We start from the raw sequence: 20,172 nt of genomic DNA on the forward strand, positions 1-20,172 counted from the left end.
AGGTTGTGGAAAATATGGATATAATTACAAGTTAGTAATATTTATGTAATTAGTGTTATATTTTGGATTTAAAGAATATCAATAATAACATGGATACCACAAAGATCGTGTTTTATGTATACACTTTCTAAAATGTAACACCCGATTCCTGGTACGTATTTAAATTCATGAAAGGTTGCAATTTACTCTGGGACTCGGCGAGTTGGAGGCCCAAATCGTCGAGTAGAGTCGACTGCTGATCGGGGGTTTAAGTGACCTACTCGAGGCCCAAATCAGCGAGGGTTCTCATGGCATAAAGGTGCCAACTTTATGGCCATGAGAGACCCATGCATCTTGTAGACCTCCTTTTATGGCTTTTTGAGCCAAAGGCCCCATGCATGTACATCAAGTTTGAAGCTTTACGTATAAAATGGACCCTAGGAGGCCAGATCTATGGTTTTGACGCGTTAAGACCCATTATAATCAACTGTATAGTTTTGGACATAGAGGGAGTCGGCGAGTCGTTCTTGGAACTCGGCGAGTCGGGGTGTATTTTCCACTAAATCCTTTCTGTTTATGGACCAGTTGTTAAGATCGAAGGTTCCCCGGTTTTTTAGGTTCACTAGGGACCTGGGAATCATAGGACTAGGTGAGTGGATGAACAGACTCGACGAATTCAAGGAAATGTCCATCCACATGAACACGGACTCGGCGAGTTCGAAGGGAACTCGGCGAGTCATAGACTAAACATCTTCTTATGGATGAATATGAACTCGACGAGTTCAAGGACGAACTCGGCGAGTCGGTTAAAGATTGTCTGATGTGTTGTTGAAGGCGAACGAGTCGAGCTCTTGCTGGACTCGCTAAGTAGGGACGGGATTATGGCTTTTTGTGGATATGGGCACTCGATGAGTTGATGGGCCAACTCGGCGAGTCGAGTCAACCAGAAGTTGACTTTGACCTGGATTGAGTGACCCTTGTAAGGGTTACGAGTATTAGTTGATAACTTAGAAGAGTTGTCGTGTAGGGATTGAGGAGTCGGGGAGAGTCGATTTCGACACCGAGATCAGCGCAGACGCTACACGACTTCAAGGTGAGTTTCCTTCTAGTAGGGGTGCGTCTACGGCCACAATGCCGGCCCACAAGTGAGAGTGTTCAATAGATGATTGTCTTTGTGATAATTATCTAGGATTAATATGTGATATGCTTACTGTGCTTGATATGATTAATGTGCTTGATATGATTAATATGCTTAATATATGTTAGCAGTAGTAGGGGTGAAATAGTCCCCGGTACCAGTTGACAGATACCGAAGGGGAGGTTAGTTCCCAGTTACCGGTTGAAAGATACCGAAGGGGAGGTTAGTTCCCAGTTACTGGTTGAAAGATACCGAGGGGGAGTCCAGCTCTGGGTTATGCTTGACAGTTACCGGTGGAAAGATACCGAGAATTATGCATTATTTGGTATGGGTATGATGGGCAAACTCACTAAGCTTTGTGCTTACGCTTTTTAGTTTTGGTTTCAGGTACCTCTTCACCGAAGGGGAAGGAGTCGGTAGTGTAGCAGCGCATTACACACACACACATGATTTCCGCTTTGAGTTTCTGGGATTGTACTCTGATTTTTATTACTATTGATGATATGATTTTGAGACACGTTGTTACTGTTTTTATAAATTGATATGACGTTGGCAACATTTTTGGTAATCTATTTTACAAGCTACTTAATTAAAAATGAAATTTTTGGCCTTGAAAATTGGGATGTTACAAGTTGGTATCAGAGCCTTGGTTTGAGGGATTCGGACACACCCTCGGGGGGTGTCTGGACTCAAATCGACGGCTTGAAAGATCTTTACAAGAAAAAAAGTTTTCTAAAACCTAAGTTAAATAATTTTGAGAAAGAACGAGGTGTGTGATGCGTGCGACCGGTCGAGCTCAAGTAAGTTTTCCGCAAGATACCCATACTTTTTACGTTAAGTTATATGATATGATTATGAGAACTGCATGCTAGAATAGGTCTAAGGATCTAGGAGGATGCCTTGTATGCCTGTTAGGTTCTTATGAGAACTTCATGCTAGAATAGGGCTAAGGATCTAGGAAGGATGCTTTGTATGCCTGTTGTAGGAGGTTTTTGAGCTGTATGTTAGATCTGATAGTCAGCAGTATGGTAGCCTGAGTAGGTTATGCTCGATTTCATTACTCAATGCACGAATGGTGGTTGCTTTGTGCTATAGGGTTCTGGCTAGCTTTAACTAACTAGTAAGCGAATATGTAACAGTATTCGCAAGCTAGTTAGGGAAAGGTGGTAGGGACTCCTAGTGCCGCTGATGGCGGAGAGTAGGTCGGAGGGTGTCCCAGGAAAGCCTAGGATGAGCTTAGTAAGGAAGTTGTATTAGTAGAAAGGGACTTGGTGAAGTCAAGGCAGGTCTTGAGGAAAGTATGGGTAGATGTGGAAGGTAGTATGGGCCCGTACTACTGGAAGTAGAGGATCCGTAATCGAATCAAGGAAGACTGAGATAGAATCGGGAAACTTGGAGAGTGTGCGAGACCTCTCGAGGATACGTATGATCCTGACGTTTATGTGTTTATTTTCAGTATGGCAATTATGCGACATGGAGCAGGATCTGGGTCAGGATGAGGGTCAGGCTCGGGTGCGGGATCCGAGCAGGTTGATGACGGTTTACACAAGTTCATCGCATCTGAGATCACTAGAGGTATCCTTGAGTCGACCCCTATCATTTTTGGGTCGATCAAGGAGGGGATTGTTGAGTTGATGGAGGATCGCCTCCGACCATTCAGGAGTGACTTGGCGACCAGCCAGTCAGGTACTCGCACTCTGTCCTTCAAGGACTTCCGGGGGAGTGGTGTGTCGGACTTTCACGGGGTGAAGGACCCCATTGCTGCCAGGAGATGGATCGCAGATATTGAGTCTGCACAGTTGACGAGCTTCTTCCCGGAGGGGTCGAATGTCCACTTTGCGGCGGGGTGTTTGAGGGACCGAGCTAGGGATTGGTGGGAGTCTGTCGGTGATTCACTGGGGGCCCCAGCCATTGAGGCTATAACATGGTCAGATTTTGTGACCAGGTTCAGGGCTGCGTTTGCGCCGGCTGTGGAGCTTCAGCAGCTGGCCAGAGCGTTTCTTGATATGAGGCAGACTACTGAGACTGTGGCGGAGATCACCGCCAAGTTCCGGGAGAGGGCCTTGTTGGTACCTCAGTACGCAGGGGATGAGGTGATGCAGAAGACCCGTTATCATGATATGTTGAGGGCTGACATTAGGGAGCATGTTAGATATTCTACTTGGCCGACTCTAGATTCCATGGTTGCCAGGGCAAGGGAGAGGGTGATTGATTTTGAGCACCTAAGGAAGAGGAAAGCAGAGACAGGACAGGTTGCTGGGGTTTCAGGGAAGAAACCCAAGGGATTCGATGCTAGGTCGAAGGGCCAGCAGGGTCGGGACCGCTGCGGGAAATGCAGTAGGTCACATGAGGGAGTTTGCCGCACTGGGTCGGGATCAGACTGCTACAAGTGCGGCAAGACGGGGCACTTTGGAAGGGATTGTACTGCCCCCGCCCCCACATTTCAGACATCAGACCTGATTTGCTTCCATTGCAATCATAGGGGCCATAAAAAGGCCAACTGTCGTAGGTTGCCAGCAGCATCAGCAACAACGCCGGTGGTGGCGCCGACTCCAGCGAGTTGCGGATAACCGGAAGGTCAATGCAGAGGCTCCAGTGGTGCGGAACCGAGCATTTCAGTTGACAGCCGAAGAGGCACGCGCCGCACCCGATGTGGTGACGGGTATGATTTCTTCTCTCTAAACTTTTATATTGTGTCGCTGTGATTTTGATATGTTATGATATGTTATGTGCTCTGTTCAGGATCATTCGATGTGAACGGTATTCCAGTTCAGGTGTTGTTTGATTCGGGTGCTACCCGATCGTTTGTTTCTCTTGCGCTTAGCAAGAGGTTTCCTGAGTCCTCATGCATGTTGGATTGCCCTCTAGAGGTCGAGATTGCGGACTACCGGTCAGTAAGAGCATCAGCGGTTTTTAGGGATTGTGTGTTGAGATTGTTTGAGGAGCGCTACCTGGTAGACTTGGTTCCCATACCTTTGCGGGGGAACAATGTTATTCTAGGCATGGATTGGCTAAGCCCCAATGGGGCAATGATCCATTGCGCGTAGTAGTTGGTGCGGATCAGGACCCCAAGTAGGGGAGAGCTGGTGATTCAGGGCGAGAGGCCACAACGAGGACCAGCCTTATGTTCAGCAGCGAGGGCTAGGTGCTACCTCCAGCAGGGTTGCGCAGGATATGTCGCCTATGTTATGGATACCCGGGAGGTGGGTAAGGGGACGGTGGACGATGTGCCAGTGGTACGAGAGTTCGCGGACGTATTCCCAGAGGAGTTTCCTGGGATACCTCCGGAGAGGCAGGTAGAGTTCAGGATCAACTTAGTTCCTGGTGCGGCTCCGATAGCCAAGGCATTGTATCGGTTGGATCCTCCTGAGATGCAGGAGTTGTCTACACAGCTGCAGGAGCTGTTAGACAAGGGATTCATTAGACCGAGCAGTTCACCATGGGCAGCCCCAATTTTATTTGTGAAGAAGGACGACAGGTCGCACCGGATGTGTATATATTATCGGGAGCTGAATAAGGTAACAGTGAGGAACCGTTACCCACTCCCGAGGATTGACGACCTCTTTGACCAGCTATAGGGAGCATCTCGGTTCTCCAAGATTGACTTGCGTTCAGGTTATCATCAGATGAGGGTCAGAGAGGAGGATGTGCAGAAGACTGCTTTTCGGACGCGATATGGTCACTATGAGTTCGTGGTGATGCCTTTTGGGCTCACCAATACTACTGCCGCGTTCATGGATCTCATGAACCGCGTGTGTAGGCCGATGTTGGATAGGTCTGTGATCGTTTTCATTGACGACATCTTGGTTTATTCTAAGACGCAGGAGCAGCATGAGGAGCGCTTGCGGGATGTTTTGGATACTTTGAGGAGGGAGAGCTTGTATGCTAAGTTCTCAAAGTGCGAGTTCCGGTTGCGCGATGTGCAATTTCTTGGGCACCTTGTCAACCAGGATGGGATTTCGGTTGACCCGGCCAAGGTAGAGGCCGTGATGAGGTGGGATGTTCCGAGGTCTCCATCTGAGATTCAGAGCTTTTTGGGACTGGCAGGCTATTATCGGAGATTCATTCAGTACTTCTCCAAGATAGTCGTGCACCTGACCCGGTTGACGAGGAAAGTCGTGGTCTTTCGCTGGGGGTCTGAGTAGCAGGCCGCATTTGAGACGTTGAGACAGAGACTGTGCGAGGGGGCCAATCTTAGCCCTGCCAGAGGGCATGGAGGATTTTGTAGTATATTGCGATGCGTCCATCTTGGGTTTGGGCACGATATTCATGCATAGAGGGCATGTTATCGCTTACTCTTCGAGGCAGCTGAAGCCTCATGAGGCGAACTATCCGACACATGATCTGGAGTTGAGGGCTGTTGTTTTCGCCCTAAAGATTTGGCGTCATTACCTCTATGGGGTTCGTTGTACCATTTACACGGACCACAAGCGCCTGACGTATCTCATGGATCAGCCAAATCTGAATATGAGACAACGTCGGTGGCTTGATGTGGTAAAGGATTATGATTGCGAGATCCTCTACCACCCGGGGAAGGTCAATGTTGTGGCCGACGAGCTTAGCCGCAAGGCAGTGCCGATCAGGGTTATCTGTATGAGGATGACAGTTGTGACTCCGCTATTAGAGCGGATTCGGGAGGCCCAGCAGGAGGCCATGAAGGAGGAACACCGAAAGAGTGAGCGTATTGTGGGTCAGGTTTCCTCTTTTGATTATGACAGGCGTGGATTGTTGACGCTACACCGTAGAGTGTGGGTCCCATATCATGGGGGTTTGCGCCAGGTATTGATGGAGGAGGCGCACAAATCCAGGTTTTCTATTCATCCCGTGGCGACGAAGATGTACAGGGATCTACGTCCTGATTATTGGTGGCCCTGCATGAAGAGGGACGTAGCCTAGTTTGTTGAGAGATGCCTGACCTGCAGGAAGGTCAAGGCCGAGCACCAGAGGCCGTACGACAAGACGCAGCCGTTGGAAATTCCCATGTGGAAATGGGAAGATATTACTATGGATTTTATCACAAAGCTTCCCAAGACTGCACGGGGAATGGATTCGATTTGGGTCATCGTAGATCCATTAACCAAGAGTGCCCATTTCATACCGATCCAGGAGAGCATCTCGGCCGAGAAGTTTGCCGATATCTACATTTGAGAGGCAGTAGCTCGGCATGGAGTGCCAGTCTTAGTGATTTCGGATCGAGAGGTGCGGTTTACTTCCAGATTCTTGAAGAAATTTCACGACGAGTTGGGTACTCGTCTTCATTTCAGCACTTCCTTTCACCCGCAGACGGATGGTCAGAGTGAGCGGACCATCCAGACTCTGGAGGACATGTTGTGGGCATGTGTTTTAGACTTCGGAGGTAGTTGGGATACTTACCTTCCTTTGGCTGAGTTCTCCTATAGTAACAGCTATCATGCGAGTATTGACTGTCCTCCTTTCGAGATGTTGTATGGGAGGAAGTGCAGGACCGCGATATGTTGGGGTGAGGTTGGTCAGAGGGTCATGGGGAGTACCGAAGTGGTACTCAAGACTACAGAGAGAATCCAACAGGTTCGGAGCAGGCTTCAGACTGCTCAGAGTCGGCAGAAAAGTTATGCCGACAAGCGTCGATCGGGCATGGAGTTCCAGGTCGGGGATATGGTACTCCTGAAAGTGTCGCCTTGGAAGGGCGTCATTCGATTCAGGGAGCGGGTCAAGCTGGGCCCCAGGTATATTGGACCTTTCAGGGTTGTAGCCCGGGTGGGCAAGGTGGCATATAGGCTGGACCTGCCATCCGAACTCAGTCAGATTCATAGCACCAGCCTGCGGAAGTGTCTGGTGGACGATTCGGCAGTGGTACCTTTAGAGGATATTCAGGTGGATGATTGCCTGAACCACATTGAGCGGCCAGTGGCAATCCTTGACAGGAAGTCGAAGGATCCGAGGAACAAGAGAGTGGAGCTGGTAAAGGTGCAGTGGCAGCACCGCAAGGGCTCGGAATGGACCTGGGAGCTGGAGGACGAGATGAGGGAGCACTACCCCGAGCTTTTTCCGGACTCAGCGACAGACTTCGAGGACGAAGTCTAAAATAATTGGGGGAGATTAGTAACACCCGATTCCTGGTACGTATTTAAATTCATGAAAGGTTGCAATTTACTCTGGGACTCGGTGAGTTGGAGGCCCAACTCGTCGAGTAGACTCGACTGCTGATCGGGGGTTTAAGTGACCTACTCGACGAGTCGGAAGACCGACTCGACGAGTAGGAGCTGTTTGCACAAAACCCTAATATTTAGGGTTTGCACCCTATTTAAACAACTTATCTCCTCCCATATCAGCCTCCATCGTCCCTCACACTTCCAGAAGACCTTAAACTGAAACTCTAGCCTTGTTTGAGTGCTCTTAAGCCATTTTTGTGCTTTTTGGTGGTTGTGAAGCTTGAGAAGAAGGAAGGACCTTGGGAGTTCAAGTTGAAGCTAGAAGATCCAGAGATTGTGTTCCATTTCCAACTCATTTAAGGTAAAAAGCTTCAATCTTGACTTCCCATGTGTTTAATCAACTTAGGGCTTGGATTTTGGTATCTTTAGGGCATTTCTAAGCCATTTTCGGGTTGTGGGGTGTAATGTGGAGATATGGCTTTGGATCTTGTACTTTGGAGGGTTCTCATGGCATAAAGGTGCCAACTTTATGGCCATGAGAGACCCATGCATCTTGTAGACCTCCTTTTATGGCTTTTTGAGCCAAAGGCCCCATGCATGTACATCAAGTTTGAAGCTTTACGTATAAAATGGACCCTAGGAGGCCATATCTATGGTTTTGACGCGTTAAGACCCATTATAATCAATTGTATACTTTTTGGACATAGAGGGACTCGACGAGTCGTTCTTGGAACTCGGCGAGTCGAGGTGTATTTTCCACCAAATCCTTTCTGTTTATGGACCAACTGTTAAGATCGAAGGTTCCCCAGTTGTTTAGGTTCACTAGGGACCTGGGAATCATAGGACTAGGCGAGTGGATGAACAGACTCGGCGAGTTCAAGGCAATGTCACATCCACATGAACATGGACTCGGCGAGTTCAAAGGGAACTCGGCGAGTCATAGACTAAACATCTTCTTATGGATGAAGATGAACTCGGTGAATTCAAGGACGAACTCGGCGAGTCGGTTGAAGATTGTCCGATGTGTTGTTGAAGGCGAACTCATCGAGATCTTGCTAGACTCGACGAGTAGGGACGGGATTATGGATTTTTGTGGATATGGGGACTCGACAAGTTGATGGGCCAACTCGGCAAGTCGAGTCAACCAGAAGTTGACTTTGACCATGGATTTGACTTTGACTTTGACCTGGATTGAGTGACCCTTGTAAGGGTTATAAGTATTAGTTGATAACTTAGAAGAGTTGTCGTGTAGGGATTGAGGAGTCAGGGAGAGTCGATTTCCACACCGAGATCAGCACAGACACTACACGACTTCGAGGTGAGTTTCCTTCTAGTAGGGGTGGGTCTACGGCCACAATGCCGGCCCACAAGTGAGAGTGTTGGATAGATGATTGTCTTTGTGATAATTATCTAGGATTGATATGTGATATGCTTACTGTGCTTGATATGATTAATGTGCTTGATATGATTATTATGCTCAATATGTGTTTGCAGTAGTAGGGGTGAAATAGTCCCGGGTTACCGGTTGAAAGATACCGAAGGGGAGGTTAGTTCTCAGTTACCAGTTGAAAGATACCGAAGGGGAGGTTAGTTCCCAGTTATCGGTTGAAACATACTGAGGGGGAGTCCAGCTCCCGGTTATAACTGACAGTTACCGGTTGAAAGATACCGAGGATTATGCATTATTTGGTATGGGTATGATGGGGGAACTCACTAAGCTTTGTGCTTACGGTTTTTAGTTTTGGTTTCAGGTACCTCTTCACCGAAGGGGAAGGAGCCGGCTGTGTAGCAGCGCATTACACACACATGATTTCCGCATTGAGTTTCTGGGATTGTACTTTGATTTTTATTACTATTGATGATATGGTTTTGAGACACGTTCTTACGGTTTTTATAAATTGATATGACATTGGCAACGTTTTTGGTAAACTATTTTACAAGCCACTTAATTAAAAATGAAATTTTTGGTCTTGAAAATTGGGATGTTATATAAAATCTATGATTTCGACTCTATTGTCTGGGGGTATAATGAAATCTGATTTGCGATAATCCAAGAGTAATCAATTTGTATTTCAGGCTTCTTCCAAATCCAGAGCACATAATATACCTGCTATTTTGTGTTTTAGAGAAACAAAGAGATGCAAAGGAACTAGCTTTTGGTAATATTTAAGTTTTAACCTTTGCATGCAACATTCATCTTCTTTTTATATATAGAAGATGGAGATTAAGGGTGATTATGAAGAGAAAACCGCCATTACATCATCATCATGTAATTACTGGATTTTAGTGGAACCCCGACTAGGGGCAAATCCCCTAGACCCCAATAGGGCCGCTGCCCCGGACCCCCATATTATTGAGTCCATATTTATTACTCCGAGTATGCACCCCACACTGCTAGCCTTAGTGAGTATATTAAACTCACCGTGTCTCTATAATAATTCTAACTATTCTAAAATATATTCATAACACTAAAATCACCAACATTCTTCCCTATTTTAGTGTAATTCTTAATTAACTAAAAGAAAACACAAAACCAAACTCATGCATAAATGAAAATGTCTTGAATATTGAATTTTCATATTAGTATAATACATATTTCAAATACTAGAGAATCAGGATGTCGTAAGGATTACACTCTTCAACTCTTTTGAGTAACTAAAGATATTATACACATAAGTTTTAAACATTTTCTAATGTTTCATAATTGTGTAAAAGATACGTTGTGTTGATGTATCGAAGACCTTGACTCTACTCTTATTTTGTATATTCTAATAGAAGGGTTGTACTCTATATCGAAGGTTACACACCTTTAATATATATTTTTATTTATATGTACACATTTAGTTTGTTCTTTGATGTTGAAGTCACACAATATGTTTTGTAGTCCGTCGATATCAATGTTGTCTATATAGGGTGTTGTGGTCTTAGGTATTCAGTACACAATTTCTCACATTCCAAATTTGTATGTGAGGCTTCTTGCAGAATTTACTGAGCTTAAACCATATTGATTTACTCCTTGTGTTCATTTACTTTCGGAATTGATTACTTGATTGAATCCTTGACTCATCAAATTACACTATTATAGCCATGTGTCCTATCCATTCACGAGTGCATAAAAGCCTAGCCTCAAGCTTTCTGAAGCGACAACACTTCACACTCACATATGTAGTTATCCTAAATCATGCACCCATAATGTACTTTTTCAAAAGAACTATTTAAAATTTAAATTGAACCTACTTTAACTCTACATGTATAAGGATATATCTTGGGATGTAGTAATATAAATGTGCACCAATCTTCACAATCAAGATTTCCGCATTGAATTCAACTTCTAACATTGTATTAGATGGGAATTGGGTATCTCACCCATAGAGATATTAAGTGGGCCTTAAAGACATCCATATCACTAACTTTCTTACCATTCTAGCTAACCCCTTCGTCAAGTAATCAACTAAATTTTATTAAGATCGAACAAATTCAAGAAAAATGATTCCATGAATTATAAGCTCACATACTATACTATGCCTAACACCCAAATGTTACGAGTTTTCATTAAAAACTTGACTATAGGCTTTGGCCAAGGTGGAAGCACTATCACACTGTATAGAAATGGGTGATATAGGCTTTCAGAATAGAGAAATTGATGGTTTTAATAGATTACAACAAAGTGATCATTGCAGAAAATCACTTAACAATTAAGAAGGGCACATGCAACCTTAAAGGATCTATGTCTTCACATTAAGGCAACATACTTTGAATAACAAAACTATGATGAACCGTAGTAATTTCGAAAATCACATAGTAGAGTTACATACCTTAAACTTGTAATAGCAAACAAGTTAGTTGATTCCTTCTTTATAGACTTGAGAAGCTAGCACCGAAAGTTTAGTGACTCTAATGGTTTGTACCCAAACCCTAGAAACAAGAACACACAAAGGAAATAGGAGAAGATGAAAATTTTTGACACTTCTAAAGGAGAAGTTTTGGACGAAATCAAAGAACCCAAGGGGTCCTATTTATACCTCATAAGATAACCATGTAAATGCTAATCATGAATAAAATAATCCTATTATAAATCCGGGTGGTTATCCAGTTTCCTTATCTCAGAAGAAATATTCCTTCTTGTTTAACTATTGAAGAATAGTCTAAGTCTTTGCACCTTTATTTAATTCTAATTAACCTAGAATAAAATTTAAATTAATTATAATTAATTCTTAATTAATTATAAATATTTCAAATTAATATATTAACCATATAATATATTAACAAATTATTTATTACAATTACTAATCATATAATAAATTAATAAATCAACCTCTCTCTCCAAATTTCATCCTTTTCAGTTACTAGTTCTGAGGGCAAACCAAAAATAATTATTCTTCTAATTACAAGTCATACCAATTTAGTTATGGGCTTAGACATCTTAATCCAATAGTCTCCCACTTGGAAAAGTCTATAACTACAATTGCAAGTACAAACTTGAACTAAACAACAAAATGTGCTTCCCAAGCCAGTGCCGAACTCTAATTCAAATCAAACTTTGGCCCTAAGGTAAGTGATCAGCTATCCCTGTGTTCTTCAAGATATCGTATGGACACGAGGCATGTAATCTACTCAATCTCATTGTTCAAAATTCTGTTTCCCGATTTCCTGATTTGCGATGACGTCATTAGACTACGAATTGAACACATCAATATAGTACCGATTGGGCCCAACACTATAATGTTTACACTAAATTACCAAGGGGCCCAAAGATATCTCTTTTCCCATAAGGGAGAAAGGAACAAATAAACTTTGCCTATATAACTATGATCTTTACTCATCAAATCTTACATGATACTATTTTTTGTGACATCATGTTACTGATGCGTTTTTCCAACACCAATGCATAACCAATTTATAAATCACATCTTATGTATCTCTATCTAAAGAATAGAAGATATTATTGTCTTAGAATTACTCGTGACTGAATCCATGAAGTAATCTCTAAACGTGGGTTTATCTGATAGTTAAAATCTCTATTTTCAAAGTACTCATGAATATTGCAAAAGTATTATGTAATGTCTTGTCTCTATAGATAATCTACAATCGATTCACGACAATATTTAATCACTACTAACTTCCAAAAGTATGAGCGAGTGTGGAGTTTCGAATAATAAAATACTCAGGATGTTAAACATGCCAAATGAAACGCAAGAAAAAATAATCGAGGAAGGCAGTATGATACTCATAAATAATTATCTATTATTCATTCACCAAAATCAATTACATTTATTTTATTACAAAGTTTCAATACTATCAACTAACTACTAAAACTAATATCATCTCACAGACAAATGCTCCTAGCATGCTGGTTGTGCTTGACCCGACTCAGAGCCTTTGTCAAAGGATCTGCTGTTGGATATAGTGTCTAAGTCCATAACTTTATTTGGTATGTACTTGACCCGACCCGGCATGGTCCATTTGGGTTGCATGGCATTGCAATACTTGGATAGACTAAATGAGAGAATAAGGCACTTATGATTATTAATATATTATAAGTGCTAATATATTAATAATAGTATTATTTAATTAGTATTGATCAAGTATTAATCTAGTATTAATCTACTGATCAAAGTGAGACTAATTAAATATATAGGGTTGATTATGACAATCATCAATTCTTTTATGGTGGATTAATGATCCATGGTTTATGGGTTTGGTTATAACCATATGGAGCTCCATGGATAGTCCATGGGAGTTACAAACCCATGGGTCATGAGAAATCAAGAGTCATGACAATTAAGGGCATTCATGTGTAAACCCTAATTGTGACAACACTATAAAAGGAACCCTATGACTAGCAAAATCGTGACCTAGTGTTACTAGAGAGGGCATAACCGATTTTGAGTGCTAGAAGTATTCTCTCAAGTTATTCCAAGTCTTGTGGTGTTGTGTGAAGCATTTGAGGCACAACATTTGGGGTGCTAGGCTCACAAAGTCTTGAAGGAATCCAAGCAACAACAAGGTATGTATTTCTACTAGTTTATATGTTTTATGTAATCCCCATGCCATGCTAGTTAGGAAATAACCTTGGAAAAGAAATTTGCATGTATATAGAGAAAACATAGATTCAAGGTTATTAGGGTTGCATGTACACTTAGGAAGTGTTAGAATGCTCAAAACCCATCAGTGGTATCAGAGCCTAGGATTGTTTTCTGTATACTTGATGCTAAACTGCTTAAAAATCGAAAATTCTGCACTCTGACGACTGGACTCGCCGAGTCCATGAACAAATTCATCATACTCGACGAGTAGAATAATGCACTCGGCGAGTAGGAGCGTGCTGGGCAGTTTTTTCGAGTTTTGTTGCTGGAAATGGATTAAGATCATTATCCCAATCTGTTTTGGACTTGTAAAATCTGTTTTTCAAAATGATAATGATTATGTTAACCCATTTTACATGACTTTTATCAATTTTCAAGTATTGTATATGTTTATATGATTTCTTGAAATTGCTTGACATGAATTTGTGTTCATATGAGTTTAGAAGATCATAGGAATTATGTGTAACCTCCATGTGTGTTTAATTCATGATCTTAATGGCTATGATGGTGTCCATAACTTGTCCTCAAGTTATGGATAACCAAAAGTCACTTCTTTTAATTATGATTAAAGAACTAAAGAGGTTTCATAAAATGAAGAGTCTTCTTTTTATGAACCATTAAAACTCATAAGTTACAAATTGAAGAGACTTGGAATAGTTTCAAATCTTGCCCTCAAGTTTTGGAATTTGAAAAGTCTTACACTTTAATACTTTAATTCCAAATTAAACCTTAGATTTTTAAAAAGTTTAAAAATCAACACTTATACTATTATTATAATTTTATTATATAGATATGTATAAGAATATGTCATTCTTACCGTTAGTAGGCCTCATTCACGAAGCCGGTCTATAAGGGGGGTATAAGGTTGTTGCCTATAAAATGGTGACTTAATGGGTGTCCACTCTCACCCACCGCTTCCTTGATCGGTGGAGGGTCGTTAGTCGAACGGGTAGGATACGACTTTAAATACTCGTTAAAAGTATAATGAATTATAAAGTAACTATACATTATAAATTCCCAATCTTAGTTACTTTAGGAAAATGTGAAATTGGTGCTAGCCCATAAAATTACACTTTGTACCTTACCAAGTCGTTAGTGGAGCGTGTGTGGTTAACCGACACACTAACATGGACTAGTAAGAGTGGCAAAGGGTAACTTGACCTTATTATAGATCGGTGGAGCGTGTGTGGTTAACCGGCACATCGATTAGGTAATATTGTTGAGGGTACCAAGTCAATTTGTATGGTTATTCACACCTTGTTTGTGATCCTCAGCATCCCAGTCACAAACTTGAGAGGGCACAATCGAGATTCAAACATGCCATTGAAAAGTTCAATGTATCTCAAAAGATCTAGGAGTTTCAAAACCAATAAAACCTAATAATAAAATATTTCGTTCTTATGGTGGAAATTGGTAAATCGTCATTTACCTACCTTCAAATATTTTATAGTATGGATTACGGCATCCCTCTTCCAACTATAAATAGTTTGTTGGATCCTAGCCTTAATATTTCATTTGGGTGAATTATTAAGGATTCCTAATCTAATGAAACTTGTCTTTCTTTCCTTTCAGATGTCTTCCAACAATGCTTCTGGCTCAAACCCAACAGGCTCCTTTTCCCTTATGAACTTGTGTGGTAAGGTCATCTTTGATGGATCTAATTTCAATGAGTGGATCAGAAACATCAGAATGATTACCCGCTATGAGGACAAAGAATGTGTCCTCGATAGGGAGCTTAAGGTTGTGAGTGAAGCCACTGCTACTCCTGAAGAGTTTGCGGAGTTTGTTGCACATGAAAAGGATGCTACTAAAGTAGCATGCATCATGATGGCCACCATGACTCCTGAACTTCAAAAATCCTATGAAGATTTCTACCCCTATGAGATGCACCTGGATCTGATGGAAATGTACCATCAGAGCGCGCGTCAGGAGAGGTATGAAATCATCTCCTCCATGATAACCGCAAGGATGAAGGATGGTGAACCCATCACCGGTCACTTGCAGAAGATGCAAAGGTTCGTTGACCGGTTGCTGAAGCTAAATGTAGACTTTCCTGAGGAAATGGCGATTGACATCATTCTCCATTCCTTACCTCCAAGTTATGATCAGTTTCGTATGACTTATCATATGAACAAGGAGGAAGTCACACTTAGCAAACTTCAAGGACTCTTAAGGACAGCTGAAAATGGCCTTAAGGGTAAAGCGGTTGCTACTTCTACTCCTTCAAAAGCCCCTGTTCTGGCTATTGGGCAGGGAAACGGTAAGAAGAGGAAAAACCCTTCGAAGGGTACCAAGGGTAAGACTCTTGATGGTTCCTCTTCAAGTGGGACAAAGAAAGGTCCCATTACTCCTTCGTCAAACCCAAAGGAAGCACAGTGCTTCTATTGCCAGGATAAGGGACACTTCAAGCGAAGCTGCCCCAAATATCTGCAAGATCTAAAGGATGGGAAGGTTAAACCCACCCATGCAGGTATTTACACAATATTGTCTAACAACTCATCTAATGTTAATTCTTAGGTGCTTGATATAGGGTGTGGTATTCACATTTGTACTGATTTGCAGGCACTAAGAAGAAGTGAGCAAGTGGAGCACGGGAAGATAAACTTAGTCATGGGCAACAGGAAAACATCACCTGTTACCAAGATAGGAGTTTATTCTTTATTGCTTAATAATGGGTTAATGTTAGATTTGAATAAGTGTTGTTACTCGCCCGAAATGGCGAGAAATATTATTTCTTTTCATGGCTTGTACAAACAAGGTTTTTCATTTTCATTTGATAATAAAAATGGTGCTATTAATGTTTATTACAATGATGTATTTTACTTTAAAGCATTACCTTGTGATGGTGTATATGAAGCCGTGAATGTTGTAGATAATCTAGGAAATAATGTGTTGTATATTGATTCTTCAGATAGCTTGGATAAAGCATCCTTGTGGCATTGTCGTCTTGGACATGTTAACAAGAAGCGCATAGGCCAACTCCAAAAGGCTGGAGTATTGGAATCATTTGACCTCAAGTCAGATGATAGTTGCGAGTCTTGTTTACTTGGAAAAATGACAAAGTCACCCTTCACAGGTACTTGTGATATGGGTGAAGGTTTGTTGGACCTTGTACACACGGATGTGTGTGGGCCCTTCAGAGTTGCTACAAGGGATGCTAATCGCTATTATGTGACTTTTACTGATGATTACAGTAGATATGGATGTATTTACTTAATCAAGCATAAGTCAGAAACCTTTGAAAAGTTCAAAGAGTTTAAGCAGGAAGTGGAGAATCAATTGGGCAGGAACATCAAGATGCTCCGATCCGATCGGGGAGGAGAGTATCTTAGCATTGAGTTCCTTGACTATCTTAAGGAATGTGGGATTGTATCACAATTGACACCTCCAAGAACACCACAGTTGAATGGTGTAGCTGAGAGGCGCAATCGAACCTTGCTGGATATGGTTCGTTCCATGATGAGTCGAGCTTCGTTACCAATCTCTTTCTGGGGGTATGCCTTAGAGACTGCCGCCCATATCCTTAATCTAGTCCCTACTAAAAAGGTTGCCAAAACACCTCACGAGATGTGGACTGGGAAAGTCCCCAATTTGGACCACATCAAAATTTGGGGTTGTGAAGCTTTCGTGAGGCGTGAGACTCATGATAAGCTTGAACCTCGAAGTGAGAGGTGTATTTTCATCGGCTACCCACAGAGTTCCTTTGGATACCTCTTCTACAGACCCAGTGATAATGTGGTCTTTGTAGCAAGAAGAGGAGTCTTTCATGAGAGAGAATTCATAAGCCAAGGGGACAGTGGGAGGCAAATTGACCTTGAAGAGCTTCAAGAGTCAAGTGGTGAAGGAACCTCAAATGCTATCGACCAACCTGAGGAGGAAACTCCTGTTGATCTGATAGATGAGTCTGTACCTCCAAGACGTTCCACTAGGGTGAGGAACACACCTTATTTTTATTATGGTTATCACATCACCACTGAAGGTGATACATTTATTAGTGATAGTACACTAATAGATTTGGATGAACCTAATAATTACAGGGAAGCCATGGCAGGCCCTGAGTCTGCTAAATGGAAGGAGGCTATGGACAGCGAGATTCAGTCCATGTATGACAATCAAGTTTGGAACTTGGTTGACAATGTACCAGGTCGTAAGACAGTTGGGTGCAAATGGATCTTCAAGAAGAAGACCGACATGGATGGGAAGGTACATACTTACAAAGCGCGACTGGTTGCGAAGGGCTTTACTCAAACTCCGGGAGTTGACTATGATGAGACCTTCTCACCAGTAGCTAAGATTAAGTCTATTAGAGTATTGTTAGCCATAGCTGCATTTCATGATTATGAAATATGGCAAATGGATGTCAAAACCGCTTTCCTTAATGGAAAGTTGGCTGAGGATGTTTACATGGCTCAACCAGAGGGTTTTATCGATACAAGATACCCTAATAGAGTGTGTAAGCTTGATAAATCCATTTATGGATTGAAACAAGCATCTCGCAGATGGAATCTTTTCTTTGATGAGAAAGTCAAAGAGTTTGGCTTTTCTAGGAGTGAGGATGAGTCTTGTGTGTATGTCAGGGCTAGTGGGAGCATAGTTAGCTTCTTGGTGTTGTATGTGGATGACATACTTCTCATAGGAAACGACGTCCCAACCTTGCAGGAGGTTAAGTCTTGGCTTGGGAAGTGTTTCGCTATGAAGGACCTTGGGGAAGCTGCCTATATCCTAGGGATAAGGATATTGAGAGATAGGAGTAAGAGACTAATTGGACTTAGTCAAAGTACTTACTTGGATAAGGTGCTGAAGAGGTTCAGCATGCAAGAATCCAAGAAAGGGGATTTACCCGTCCAGAGTAATGCCAAGCTGAGTAGGACTCAGAGTCCGAGTACAGAGGCTGAGATAGCTGAGATGAGTCATATACCATATGCTTCCGCTGTGGGCTCGATCATGTATGCTATGACTTGTACTCGCCCTGATGTGGCCTTTGCTTTGAGCATGGTCAGTAGATATCAAGGGAACCCTGTCAAGGCACACTGGACAGTGGTAAAGAACATTCTCAAGTATCTGCGGAGGACTAAGGATTGGGTCCTTACCCTCGGAGGCAGTGATGACTTGAGAGTGGAAGGATATAGCGATGCTAGCTTCCAGACTGATAGGGATAATTTCCGCTCTCAGTCAGGCTGGGTCTTTATCCTAAATGGAGGGGCAATTACTTGGAAAAGTTCCAAGCAGGAGACAGTAGCTGATTCTACTTGTGAATTAGAGTACATAACAGCGAGTGAACCAGCTAAGGAGGCGATATGGCTAAAGAACTTCATCGGAGACCTTGGAGTTGTACCAGCTATAAAGGAGCCAATGGAAATTTTCTGTGACAATGAAAGTGCGGTTGCTTTGGCTAAGGAACCGAGAGATCACGGGAGATCTAGACACATTGACAGAAAATACCATTTCATCAGACATCGAATAGAAGAAGGACTCCTCGTGGCTAAGAGGGTATCATCAGATGAGAACCCGACAGATCCTCTCACGAAGGGGCTGAGCAGGGTTAAGCATTTACAGCATGCGAGGCGCATTGGGCTGAAGGATGATATTAGTTTCAATAATTAGATTCCTGAAACTTGTAAAATGTAATTGACATTTGATGATAAATAAAAGTTGTTATTTATTTATGAGTAAGGTGTTACTATCTTGTGTTGATTGTTTACTATGTTTCAATTTTGCATGTTTTTACTTCCAGAATAATTATGTTATTATTCAAACCATCCACAGTCAGTCAAACTTTGGAAGTAAGTATTGATTTAAGACTGTCATGAATTTGGCTTGTATGATTTGTCTAAAAGTGGTTTGGACAATGCAATGGTTGCTACAACATTCATGAGTACTCATAAGGGCTGAGTATTGGATCCAACCCACGCTCACTTGCATCACTTCATGGAATTTATCTCGAGTGATCGTGAGACGGTAATATCATATAAATCTTCAAACCTAGAGATATGAGTTGTTGACTATGAGTTGGTTATTCATTGATTGCACGAAAACGCATTGGTAACTCGATGTCATAAAATGTGCCTTTGTGAATAATTCAACAAGTAGTTAGTACAAGCATATCAGTCGAAGTTTATTTGTTCCTTCTAGAAATAGAAGCGATATCTGGGCCCCTCGATGATTTGGTTTTGACTTATGTACCGGGCCCGGTCAGAACCTAATTGATGTGTTCAATTTAGTTCTATGTCGAAACAAATCAGAGATCGAGAAACAAATGCTGGACAATAAGTAAGACCATGTTCCATGTGTTTGTCCGGCTGATATCATGAGAACAGAGGATTATATGATCACTTATCTTAAATGGCGTATCATCATCATCTCAGTTCCGAGAGACTTTGAAAGAGCTACGATTGCTAGTCGGATTTTGAAGTCATATTTGCAAATATAGTTATTAGACTTATCCAAGTGGGAGACTGTTGGATATAGTGTCTAAGTCCATAACTTTATTTGGTATGTACTTGACCCGACCCGGCATGGTCCATTTGGGTTGCATGGCATTGCAATACTTGGATAGACTAAATTAGAGAATAAGGCACTTATGATTATTAATATATTATAAGTTCTAATATATTAATAATAGTATTATTTAATTAGTATTGATCAAGTATTAATCTAGTATTAATCTAGTGATCAAAGTGAGACTAATTAAATATATAGGGTTGATTATGACAATCATCAATTCTTTTATGGTGGATTAATGATCCATGGTTTATGGGTTTGGTTATAACCATATGGAGCTCGATGGATAGTCCATGGGAGTTACAAACCCATGGGTCATGAGAAATCAAGAGTCATG

The sequence above is a fragment of the Lactuca virosa genome, chromosome 8 (genome assembly GCF_052849685.1).
Source record: "Lactuca virosa cultivar CGN04683 chromosome 8, Lactuca_virosa_CGN04683_v6, whole genome shotgun sequence".
NCBI classification, from domain to species: domain Eukaryota; kingdom Viridiplantae; phylum Streptophyta; class Magnoliopsida; order Asterales; family Asteraceae; genus Lactuca; species Lactuca virosa.